Below are 13,401 nucleotides of genomic sequence, written 5' to 3'. Positions count from 1 at the left end.
ACTAAGTTTTCCACCATCTATTTTAAAGCTCTGGGTAATTCTGCTGCATTCAGGCTCCCTTCCACCCAGAGCTCAGGCTTACCTCTCCGACGGAGCCCGGCTCCCCGCAGCCTGCCTCCCAGGCCTCCCCACACCCCCTCCTCCAGCTCACTGAACGTCCCCCAGCACTACCACGTCTATCACTTCCACACTTTTGAAGAGCCACATCTGTAACAGCTGTTTTCTTGCCGGGGAGACTCTAGTTGCTTTGCAGCATGAAAGCCATGTTTATTTACGGGTTCAGTGCTACCAATCTCTCCCCATTCCCTGCCTGCCTCTCCATCATGGGGACTTTGGGTCCCACCATGGCACAAGGGAGTGATTCTCTGCATCACCTTCTGCAGTGGCATCCCCAAAGCCCCTGCCACAGCCTTTCACATCAGAGCTGGCCCCACCACCAGCAGCTCTCCTACAGATAACATCATTCTCTGTTGGGTCTGTACAGGCTAGGCTCATGCTCTTAACCAAAAAGTCAGCAAGGCATTACCAGGATGCCCTGAAACCTTCCTCTGCAGCTACGCTGGGGAATGACTCATAGCAGAAAGCTCATATTTTTACACCAGTGGTGAGTAAATTATGTACAGGATGGGAAAGTCTTTCAGTTTTGCCATGAGTGCTACAACATCATATGCTTTTCTTAACTCTTTAATTTCTGGAGAAAGATGAATATATAAAAAAATAACAAAAATCATAGAAACATACAATGGTTTGGGTTGGAAGGGACCTTAAAGATCATCCAGTTCTAACCCCCCTGCAACAGGCAGGGACACCTTCTGCTACACCAAGTTGCTCAAAGCCCCATCCCACCTGGCCTTAAATCTCAGCTTTAATTCAAAAGCTTCTGGCCAACACAACTGGGGAAAACAGCCTTCAAAAAAAAAAAATCACACCTGCAAACCACTTGAAAACAAATATACACCATATGCACAGGTATAAAGTGAATCCAAACCAGCTATTTTGAAAACAACTGAAGTCAGCTTTATTCCTGAGAATCAATACTTGACTCCTAAATTCTTGGAGTTGTCAGACCCTCACGGATTACATCTGCATGAGATCCTTTTAGCCCAATCGATCATACAGCTCAAGCTTCTCTGAGTCCAGAGCTACAAACTGGAGCTACAGGAAGAACTGCATAGAACTTAATAGCTGTGCCTTCAAGATGCACCTAAAAATAGGCTGCCTTGCTAACCTGGGAATTCTGCCTGTAACAGCCACTTGTCCTCCCTTAGTAATTGCCGTTAGTCAGAAAAGTCAAAAATATATAGCACGTGTTCTGCAAAGCAGAAGATTAGCTGTTCTGCAAGAGAGATGCTCCTACCAAGACCAGTCTTCACCTTTTCCTAGGAGGATTCACAGTGTTACAACACAACTGCAACTAAAAAGCGAAGCGCCTCCATTTTAAGGATTTATCAAAATCTATAGCATGGATGTTAATAAGGGATGAAACCCTGTTTTTCGTATGCTAAGTGGCCTTATACTGCTCTTTGGTATGTGGGTTACCATGGTAATCAGCAGAATCTGGAATGAATTTCTTTCGTCATAATTGCTGCATAATTTTGTGCCAACAGCTAAATACTATCTTACTATTTCTACCAGATCGACTCAGTAGCTGGAGCTTTCATGAAGCTCATGATTTAATGAACAAGCCATCACAAAATATGACGAATTAAAGCAATTATAATTATTTAGAACAACCAAGTCTGAGTACTGCAAGCGTGTAGGAGTGTTTATTAGAGTTTTCATGACTCAAAACAATTCCATCTTTAGAGCATCTTCAAGGTTTTCCCTGTGCTCTACGACGTCGAGGGATAACGCGGAGAGATTTGCACATCAGCATACTGCGTTTGAGGCTCCAAGAAGACAACAGCAAAGGATGAGCCAGCTCTGAGATCCCTCCCAGCCTGTCCAGTTCTACCAGTCCAGGACACAGAGAGAACATACCCCTACCCCACGCTCCCAGGAGATGCTGGAAACGCTACGGGCTGCCCTAAAAACATACAAACACACACAGCTGGAAAGCACTTATCCACAGGGCTCATGAATTCCCAATCGAATAATCTTTTATTGAAAGGACTAGTTGGTGCCCAAAGCAATAAGTTACTGAATTTGAGCCACCACATTACTCTGAGGCTTCAAGGCCGTGATATAACCCAGGACAGTAAGGACATAGATTTTTGTATTTAATTATAAATCTATAAAGTCATCATGCAGAAGACCTTAGGAGACCTTCTCCTCTGCTAGTTTCCATGTGCATTGTCCATGGCCCAGCAAGCCTGGATTTAAAAAATAAAAATAAAAAATAAAAACCACAAAAAACCCACAACAAAAAACACTGGGTCAGGAGTAGATAGCTAGCCATGGAAAATCTTGTGGTGGTAGGGGAAATCTGGGATTCAGACACAGCAACGTGCTTCTACCTCGGCTTCCAGGGTGAAAATAAGGCAGTGGCCTCTCCCCACAAAAATGCCAAGCACCGCGTGGTGGGAATAACCTCCTTTTCCCTATTAAAGAGCCTTCAGGACAGCACATCAGGGGATGGGCCTGCAGTCTACTGAGAAAAGTACGCCTGTTAAGTACTGTTTTTATCAGATTTCTCACAATTTTTTGTTTCCAAAACAGCAGAAACAGGGTCATTTGCATTAGCAAATCTGGCTGCCTTTACAATTTATTTTTTTACAAATTAATCGGGAAAAAAAGCCAAGAGCTTATAGTTTAAAAAAAACCCAAACAACAAAAAACTGTTTTTAATTTACATAACCCCACATCTCAGCAGTGCCACCATACATTACAGCTCCCTGCCACATTGCCCAGTGGGTATTTGTATATCTAAGCACATCGGCGTATCCCATTGCCATGAGCTAAACGAACAAGGCAAAAAAAGTGCTGCATTCCAGCCCCTTGCTTTTATGAGCTTCAAATGCAGAGGTTTAACGGTAAATTAGGTGTATATTTGTGGTCTGATAGCATGTAATTTTCTTCTAAAGCTGTGTGCTGTAATTCCCATCCCTTACTCTCAGGACAAATATCGTTATGAAACTGTGTCAGCACAGCACCAACGTGCTCGGCGCAGGCACTGTAATGCGGCGAAAAGAAATCAATAAGCACTTTTGAGTAAACCCCATCAAAATAAGACAATGGTTGTTTGTGATGTAAATAGAAAAAGAAATGCATGTCCAAACATTTGGCTTACGGAGGAGTACAAACCGAAAGATCATTCCTCAGTTCCCACTCATCAGGGGCTTCAACACCGCAGGGTTCTGCAAGCGAAGCTTTAGGAGGTCGAGAGCTTCAGGCAGCTGCTGATACAGATGTCAGCTGCCCAAAATACAGCGCTAGCGCTAGCTGGGCAAGTGGGCAGAGCGCTGGACACCTCATTAGGAGTGGGACTCTTGGCCACAAACGAGAGACGACAGACAACGCGGGGACAGGCTGCAAGGAGCCCTTGGCATGAGGACAAAGGTGTTAGATTTGCTTGGGACTGAGAAAGAGATGTACGCAGGAACGTGTGTCAGCGGAGTCCTGAATGTCGAATCGAAGAAGCAATTTTTATTGCATGCCCAAAGAATGCTAATTCATCACAGAAAACTTTTTTTTAACGCATCTCCCTTTCAGAGGACACATTTCAAAGAGCACACAGCGCCGATGTTTATTTGTCTTTGCACCTTTTAGAATGTCTTCATCAAAACAGAGGGCTTTTTTTGTTTGGTTGGTTTTAATCTGTGGGTTTGCCCAGTAACTACGGGAAGACAACAGAGAGTGCAGATGAGAGACAGGGAAAAAACGGAAAAAAAAACCCCAAACTTTTCTCTGTCTGGGAGATACACGACAGTCATCAGAATCAGGCTGCTTACCTGCTTGAGTTTAACTAGGACCAGCTTTCCTTGGCACCTAGAAAACAGACCACAGCTTATGTGATGATCTGTTGTGAACAGTGAGTACCTAGCAAGAAAATGCTCTTTCCAGGAAAAATACTTAATACGGAGAATAAAGAAGTGTAGAAGAGTCCACCTCAGTGGTTCAAGAGGACAGAAACTTTCCCATTTGTGTACCAACACAAGGTTTCTATCCAATGTCTAACCTGCAGGCTGGAGGAAATGGGCTTGGGATGAAGGCAGGCAAGGGGAAGAGGTCTAGCCTAGTGCCCAGCCTAGGCAAACATCAAATGGTTCCATGATCACAGAATCACAGAAGCATTAAAGGCAGAAAAGACCTTTAAGATCACCATATCCAACCATCAACCCAACACCCCCGTGCCCACTAAACCATGTCCCAAAGTGCCACCTCCACACGTTTTTTGAACACCTCCAGCGATGGTGACTCCACCACCTCCCTGGGCAGCCTGTGCCGATGCTTGACCATTCTCTCAATAAAGAAATTTTTCCCAATATCCAATCTAAACCTCCCCTGGTGCAACTTGAGGCCGTTTCCTCTTGTCCTGTCGCTGGTTACTTGGGAGAAGAGACCAACACCCACCTCACCACAACCCCCTTTCAGGTAGCTGTAGAGAGTGATGAGGGCTCCCCTCAGCCTCCTCTTCTCCAGACTGAACACCCCCAGTTCCCTCAGCCGCTCCTCATCAGACTTGTTCTCCAGAGCCCTCACCAGCTCCGTTGCCCTTCTCTGGACACGCTCCAGCACCTCAACGTCCTTCTTGGAGTGAGGGGCCCAACACTGAACACAGGATTCGAGGTGCCAGTGCCACCAGTGCTGAGTACAGGGGCACGATCCCTGCCTGGCTCCTGCTGGCCACACCATTGCTGATACAGGCCAGGACGCTGTTGGCCTTCTTGGCCACCTGGGCACACTGCTGGCTCATGTTCAGCTGGCTGTCAGGCAGCACCCCGAGGTCCCTTTCCACCGGGCAGCTCTCCGGCCACTCCTCCCCAAGCCTGTAGCGTTGCATGGGGTTGTTGTGACCCAAGTGCAGGACCCGGCACTTGGCCTTGTTAAGCCTCATACAGTTGACCTCAGCCCATCGATCCAGCCTGTCCAGATCCCTCTGCAGAGCCCTCCTACCCTCCAGCAGATCAACACTCCCACACAGCTTGGTGTCATCTGCAAACTTACTGAGGGAGCACTCGATCCCCTCATCCAGATCACTGATAAAGATGTTAAACAAGACCGGCCCCCAGAACCGAGCCCTGGGGAACACCGCTTGTGACCGGCCACCAGCCGGATTTAACGCCGTTCACCACAACTCTCTGGGCTCGGCCATCCAGCCAGTTCCTCAACCAGCGAAGAGTAAACCTGTCTAAGCCACGAGCTGCCAGTTTCTCCAGGAGAATGCTGTGGGAGACGCTGTCAAAGGCTTTACTAAAGCCCAGGTAGACAACGTCCACAGCCTTTCCCTCATCCACTAGGCGGGTCACCTGGTCATAGAAGGAGATCAGGTTGGTCAAGCAGGACCTGCCTTTCATAAACCCGTGCTGGCTGGGCCTGATCCCTTGGTTGTCCTGCAGATGCCCTGTGAACACTCTCAAGATGAACCGCTCCATGATCTTCCCTGGTACGGAGGTCAGGCTGACAGGCCTGTAGTTCCCAGGATCCTCCTTCCGGCCTTTCTTGTAGACGGGCGTCACATTGGCAAGCCTCCAGTATTTGTAAGTTGTGAGAGCTGGGGAGCTCCACGTGGTGAGAGCCAGAGCCTGGCTCAGGAAAAAAGGTCAAAGTGTTTCTCACGTGGAAACATGCACATGGCTATAAAGGAGCAGTTTTGGAGGCTGGTGGGGGTTTTGGTTTGTTTTGGGTTTTTTTGCAGTTCAGTTCACACAGCCACAGAGTGCTATGAATCCTACACAAACTATGACTGACGTCCCCCTTCTGTGCCTTAATGATACGGGAAATATTTCATTTAAGAGTCAACAAATGCTTTGTAGTTTTCGAACGTTCGCTTTGTCTTGTGCATCCTGCAAGGTCAACACCTACAAATGTAAACTCAAAGCAAGAGCAGGAACTTGCATCATTCTTACCCGGGCTACAAAAATCAGAAATTCCTGGAAGCAGCACTCCTTGGAGCTCCAGCTAGCTCCTCTCTCCCGAGATAACCCAGGCGTCTTACCCGCACTGCAAATCATTCCCCCAAAATCAGCAGGAGCAGCTCTTTGGAAATTAATTATACAGGGCTTGCGATGTTTGTGCCCGAGACAAGCTCTCTGCTGAAGAACCTGAACGGTATAAAGACGGCATTTGAATTACTAAAAGGACATAAAGACTTCCGGACTCGAAACCGGCTGCGCAAGGAGTGAAGTGTTACAGCAAGCCTTAAAGTAGCAACCCCACCCTGTGGCTTTTACCAGAACTGCAGATTTTTTAGCTCGCCTAAAAGCCCAGCTCCTGCTGCCCGGTAACTGTAAAGACACACGGCAGGTTTTCCTGCATGCAGTTCTGCTCGAAAAGTGTTTTTATATGACTTTATCTGAGATTATAAAGAAATGTGAGTTGTGTGTTTGATAAGCGATGAAACGCCTTTTCGTTCATCAAGCGGATCCTTATCTTCATTGATAAACGATGAAATGCCTTTTAGTAAATCAAGAGAATCTTTATCTTCATCTTAACACTGCCACAAGAATGTAAGAGTGCTCAAAACCCCAGCCACTTGTCCTGTGCAGCGGTAACTGGCACAATTACCCTTAGCAACTACATTCACATTTAACTATCAAAAACTGTGCTCCCCAGATGAGCCGGGATTTGCCAGGTGAATCTTGCCTGAAATACTAAGGAAGAATTTCGTGAAAGGAAGCTTTTAAAATGTAGTAAGCGTAATAATTAATGACTGACTTTGTAAGTGAATAGCTGGCTCAGAGGTCTAAAACTTACCTGAAACACTGTTCCTATTTTTTCTAGGATCAGATACTTCATTCCCATGAAATTCAGTGTTGTCTCTTCTTACAAAATACCTCGACCGACAGCGTTAGGGTGGAAGGACTACAAAAAACGCAAGTCAGCATCAATGCAAACCGCCAGCTGAGACCGTGCGCAGCGCAGGGCCGTGAGCTGACGTGCTGCCGACAGCACCCACCTTCAGCCAATCTTCCAGCTCCTTTTATCCACAAGATAAAAATCAGCAACAACAACAGAAAGAAACATTTCTGAAGCCTAAACCAAAATTTGATGTTTTAGACAACAGCCCAGCTATTTGTGCTCAACTCCTGCTGAAGATCAGAGTAACAAGGGCCTGAGAACACGACCACAGCAATAGCCGGTTGTGTGATCTATGAGCCCTTGCCCCGCGATTCTGCCTCCACAGCCCAAATGGTCCTAAGCCCCCGTTACAGGGAAGGCACGGGATTTATTTCTGTCAAAACCTTTCATTTTGGAAGGTTATTATCACTGCTGGATATCTGCCAGAAAAGCAAGGTCCTGTGTGTTCGCTCCCTTCGCGCACGGAAGGCCTGACGGCCTGCTTACGCCCCGGGAGGGACTCCTGCCGGCAGCTGCCCCCGTAATCCCAGCCGGGCACGGGCGGGCTCGACTCGGATCAGCCGCCGCAAGGAGAAGGCGTAAGGAGCACGGGCAGAGCAGCAAGGACTCCGGCACGGCCATCCGGTAAGTTGCATGCCTTGTAACGGAGCACGCGGCACCGGCAGCCGCCGCACATGCCCACCGCGTGGGTAAGGTGGTTGATGAAGTGCGGTACAGCAGGCGCCCGACGGAAGGTGGTAACCAAGAGTATGAGTGACGCAGCGTATTAGACATGTCAAAGGCTTGTAAAGGGAAGCTGGACTTGCAATCTTCCAAGCCCAGCTGCTGGATCAGCAGGATGCCACTGGATTTGGGGTGAAAGAACAACAATAATTATGCTGCCACTACAAAGAAACCCCAGTGGCAAATCCAGCCCAAAGACAAACGTGCCAAGGCAAAGCCAGGGACGTTTGGTCCTGCAAGATGGAGAACCAGGGCCGGGTGAAGCAGCCGTCGGCATCAGTGGGTGCGCTGCCACGCTCCCAAACCCAGAGGTGGGCCAGCCCCCCGGGACACCGGCGGTCGCCGATGCTACCCATGGTGCAGAAGCAAGACGGCAGACCCCAGAGGGAGCAAGCAAACCCCCTGGGGGCTGCTGTTTAAGGAGCAGCAGCATCTGTGTCTTGCTCCCCTTGTCATGTGAACGCACAGCCATCTTGCTACATGGCTTCTCCCTCCAGATGGTCACAAACTTCCAGTGATGTTTTGAAATTCTTTTTTTTTTCCCCCTTTGAACAGCATTTTGTTTCCATAAGAATAATGCAAGTTCATTTGACCCTAAAAAGTTCATTTTCCGGTACTAAAGATAAAATTTTTCCTCCTACAAAACAGTAACATGTAGGTGAACACAGCAGAACTAATTAATAAGCATAGTCCCAAACATGGATACCGGAGAGTCAGTAACCATCTGTACAGTGCATTTTGTTAAAATATATCGTAGCAAGTAAGTATTCTAATAATAGAACTGAATGAGAAAAAAACATGGCTTGAAACTGCTGCATACAGCAATGTTATCCATCTGTAAAAGCCGTGTTTAGCTGAACTTCAAAAAACCCACGGAATTAATGCTGTAAATTAATACAACGCATTCTCACTGCTCGTTAGCGGTTAGATCAGCAGAATTCCAGAGCCTGAACTTTATTTACACATTTGACAAGGACTAGGCTGGATGTGGAAGCGAAACAGCGCTGGCTGGCATCCCGCGAGTGGCCGTGCCCCCTCCTGCCAGCTGTGCCAGCCCGGCACGGTCCCAGCCCGGTGCAGATGCTTGCCGCGTGCCAGCGGCTGCCCTCCAACCCCGGCATCAAGCCAGAGTAAGACAAGAACACAACCACGTGAACAGCGAGGAGCGGAGAACGCTCAAGCCTGAAACCGCCCAAACCCCATCTTAGGCTGGAGACCCGGTCCAGCCTGGGGAGGACGGGGAGTGGGAGCAGCAAGTGGAGGCAAAGCAGATGAGACATCGTGAAACCAACGGCTGGGAGTAGAGGGAACCCGCACAGAGCTGCGGGCTGTAAGGAAAGGCAAAGGTACCAACTGGCCAACTGAAGTTTAAGAGCAATTTAAATGTATATTGAGAACAGAAATTTAAACACATTGTAAAAACAACTTAATGTGTAGCTTTAATAATAGTAAAAGTGGCAACGGTGACGCTGTGGTGCAATGGAGCCCTAAGGCAGGAAAGGTATGACTCTTTAATAAAAACTACTGTCTTGTATCGAGAGATATGTGATATGATGTATTCACATCACACGGTAATAAATTCTCTTTTTCCTCTATGAATAACTAGGAAAGGAGTGAAACAACATCTATTACTTTTTAGGTAGTTGGAAAAGACAATTTTCACTGAAAGATACTAGTAAAATTGGCTAAAGGCCTCTCTGAATTGTTAGAGGTTGACTGGGTTTTTTTCTTTTAAAGTAAGTCTTGAAATACTGAGGAACTTTCTGAGGACTAGGAGAAAGGTAGCATTGTGTAAATATATAAACAGGGATAATTTCCAAATCATATTAAGGGAATCCTGAGGTGGACCATTATCTCTGAAGAATTGAAGAGAATTGGCAAAATAATAGAAATAACTATAATTTCACTGGAAATAAAACAGACTTTGAATGGTTTTCACTGGACAATATGTACAAACAAGTTGATAACATTTTCTTTCAGATATACTGATATTTGATTGACAACTGCCTGACATTCTGGTAAAAGGGCTGCTCTATCCAAAAATCAGCAGAGTCCAATATTAAAGAGATTAGAAAATGGTTGATCGATAGATCTCCGTAACATTGCTGCTGAAAGTTACTGAAATGCTTATAAGCAGAGGTGCTGCAGCCACAGGATGGTGCAAGTCCAGAGCATGTTCACCTCTCCCCACCGCATGGAGCCCCCTCCCCAATGCATGGAGCCTTCTCCTCCTCATGCTCTGAGCCTTTGCCTTGCCTTTCACTGAGCACGCATGCTCCAAGTTGCAACAGACCTGCCCATAACTTCACTTTTTTAGCACCCTCTTCATTAATGATGGCCATACATCTTCTCTTTGTACTAAACGCAGGTTGTGACAAAAGTGTTATAATGTTCCATTGCACGTAAACTTCCATAAAATTGCTTAACATGAGTATCAAGCATCGGGGGAATGCAGTTTCCAAGTATATGTTTTCGTATGAGCATGCACAAGATCTATACGTCTTCAAGAAGTAATATTTGCCTATGTAAGACTGGAGACAAACTCCAAAACACAGTGACATTGAGGAGGGGGATTTGGGGAGTAAAAGGCTGAATAAACAGCTCCACAACACGGGGGAATGCAGCCCTTGGAGGCCTGAACACAACCACAAAAGAAACAAAAAAAGGAGCATCAAGTAGCCACAGAGGAGACCTGGCATGACCTTGCTTAGGGCATTGCTGCGGTCGTTCCTGGATATGCCATCTTCTATTATCCACACTGGGAGAAGGATGTTAACAATTGGGAGGAATCCAGAAATGAACTACAGAAATAATAAAAGCTCTGAATATGTGCCCTGAGAAGTGTGAAATACAGTTGGCTTAGTTTATCAAGAAATGTCTTTCTCACATGGAGGAGAAAAGCCACCTTAGACCAGATCAGAAATCTGCCTGTCCCAGTCCCCTGCCTGTACTGGTGACCAGCAGCGCCCTTCCAGAAGGAAGAGGGTAAGTACACCACCCTGTGCTCCGAGTGCCTGGGATGTGGCTCCATCCCAGAGCCAGGATTTAAAGCCAAGTACTTGACAGCCTGTGAAAAGACTTCCCTCCTGCTGGTTTGTCCCCTCCCTTTTTCTTTTTTTTTTTTCTTTTTTTTTTCTTTTTTTTTTTTTTTTTTTTGCATTCACAGCATCTGGTGGCAAGGCATTCCCTGCCTGGAAGACAGCAATGAACTACTCCAAAAGATAATTATTCTCACTACCTAGTAAAATGGTGTATTATCCATCCACATGGAGCCCTTAAAAGTCAAGTTGCAAGACCTGGCACTGTTTCTATCACACAGACCATCAGTGGAAGAGTTTATCAGCCTAGTGCTACCTAGAAAACCAGACTATATGAAAATTACTTTTTCTAACCACATCACTTCTGAAGTATGAAAAGCCTGCTGATGACATACATCATTCACTCAGGCCAATCATATTTCATTTTTCTGTTGGGAACCAAATTGGTTTTGGTGCTATTCCCACAAATGTTTTTTCTTCATTTATCAAAATGTAGATGTGCAGGGGCAGCAAACTTCAATTTTAATGACAGTGGCAGACAGGGGGGAAAAAATTAAATCTGTTTCTGTTATTAGCTCACGCAATCCTGCTCACGTTGCACATGGAAGGTCCTCACTGATTTCAGCAGGAGCAGGACAGCAGCAAGAGAGATTTGACCCCAAAAATGCAATCACTGTTTGCTTAGACATATCAAAGGAAGACAAATAATTATGCTTAAAAAATAACATAAAACGGGAAAAAAACCCACAAAAAAACCCCAAGAAAGCACATCCCCGAGACCAACTCTATATATATCCTAGGCAGGCTCCTAGCATGACAATAAAATATACGAAGTATCTCTCTTCAGCATCCTGAAATTCCTTTTTCCACATCCATGACAGAATCAAAATGGTCCTCCTGACTGCCCTCACCTTCCTCCCCACTAAAGCCTTTGCTCCCTCGCATCTCTGCTCCTCCGCTCCAGCCGAAGCCTCGTGCCACCCCCTCTCCCAGGCTTGCCCACGCTGGTCCACCCACACCTTTATTATAATGAAAATCACACTTCTCTCTGACTTGTTCTTTCCATAACATTCTGTATCCTTGTAGAAAGCTGATTTTAGGTCCAAAGCTGTTCCATCTTCTTATGTTCCAAACAACCATTCTCCACCTTCCAAATCCTCCTCAAATTACTTTTCTCAAAGCCCTTCCACAATTGCATCTTGCTGGTTGGTGCTCTGACCACCGCTGTCTCACAGACGGAGCTCCAGCTTTGCAACTGCTCCTGAGGTGAAGTTCAGGCCACAGTTATTACTCATGGCTAAGTAGCCAGGGCTATATGCAGTGTTCCTCTAACCATCCCCAAGCTTCAATAGCTTATGGCCAAATAAATATTAAATTTACATATGACGCCAAGCAAATATTATATGGTGGACAACATCATACTTTGATTTCTTCGTGCATTGTTTGCAACTTCTTTATTCCTGCGCTCAGGTTCAAAGGCTTTGCGTTGCCCATGACCCAGGTGAGAAGGCTGCAGCTCCAAGGAAGTCTGCAGCCATGGTTTGCAGGGAGATGACTGTACACAAGAGCAGGCTGCATCTTCATAACCACACATTTATTCACATACAACCTTACTACAACAGCCAAGGGATCTCTTCAGAGATCTCCGAAGCATAAGATGGAACTCTCACGTGGGAGGGCTCTGGGAAAAGCAGTAAATTTAGGAGGTCCTTTTCAAAACAGGGTCCTCAAGGAACAGGTCTGTTGTGAGGAAAATAAAGAAACATCCGGAACTGCACATTCCACAGAAGTTTACAGATGATCTAAAAATAAAGGTGGGGCAAAAGGGAGACATTTGAGTCAATGTATGTGCTGTAGAAATTTAGGGCATGATTCATTAGACAAAAAAATCTGAACACCCTCTGTAGCTATTTTCAAGGAGGTACATGCATAATTTATGTGGAACAAGAGTGGGCTGCAATTTCCCCCACACTGCTTCTGCATAAATTACACTGGCTTGTAATTCATCACACTGCTGTTTTTCCTGCATGTAAGTGGTAACCTCTCATTTAATGATCACTGAAAACAGTCATCTGCAGAAAGGAAGGTGAAGTATTTACCGGTGAAGCAGCTGCAGGGCTAACACATAGATGTGGTCCAGAGAACTGGAAAAGGTACCATTTTCTGGTGAGAGGTTGGCTAATGTGGTGACTTTTCACAGTTATTTCATTTTCAATGACCACAGTTAACAACAGAATACAGAAGTCTTTCTAAACCACCAGCACTAATCTCAGAGAGTACCCAAAGCACAAGATTATGCAGAATTCTAAAATATCAGGAGATTTGTCATGGAGGGATGTAAGCTGCTCAATTACTTGTTAATGGTCTAAAGCAAAAAAATCCTTAAGTGCATGAAATGAATAAATAAAACAACTTTGCTTTGAACAAGAATAAAACCCACACAAACCTAACACATAGAATCAACGCTCTGTTACAAGCAATTACCCAGTTGATTGAACAAGTGCAAAATGTACAGCCTTGCCTTGCAATATGAGCAGCACAGCCTCCGTCGAGTCCACAAGTTTTTCCTCTAAGCAAAGATGGGGATAAGAGAAAATTAACCGTGTTGCAGTTGTTCAGCAAGAAGCTGGCCATCAGATTGGCACTAAGAAGAAATACAAAGCTTGCACCAAGTTATACA

General features: G+C 45.8%; 1 protein-coding gene across 1 annotated transcript in view; it reads right to left on the bottom strand.

The window, feature by feature from the left end:
• CACNB4 (calcium voltage-gated channel auxiliary subunit beta 4) overlaps window positions 1-13,401 on the bottom strand; it is a gene marked incomplete at its 5' end in the record, with an annotated part of 109,873 nt that overhangs the window by 81,322 nt on the left and 15,150 nt on the right. The gene's annotated exons all lie outside the window — the stretch shown is intronic.

Source organism: Phaethon aethereus (genome assembly GCF_964289735.1).
Source record: "Phaethon aethereus genome assembly, chromosome: 6".
Lineage (NCBI taxonomy): Eukaryota > Metazoa > Chordata > Aves > Phaethontiformes > Phaethontidae > Phaethon > Phaethon aethereus.
This window is presented reverse-complemented; position numbering and strand designations above follow the sequence as displayed.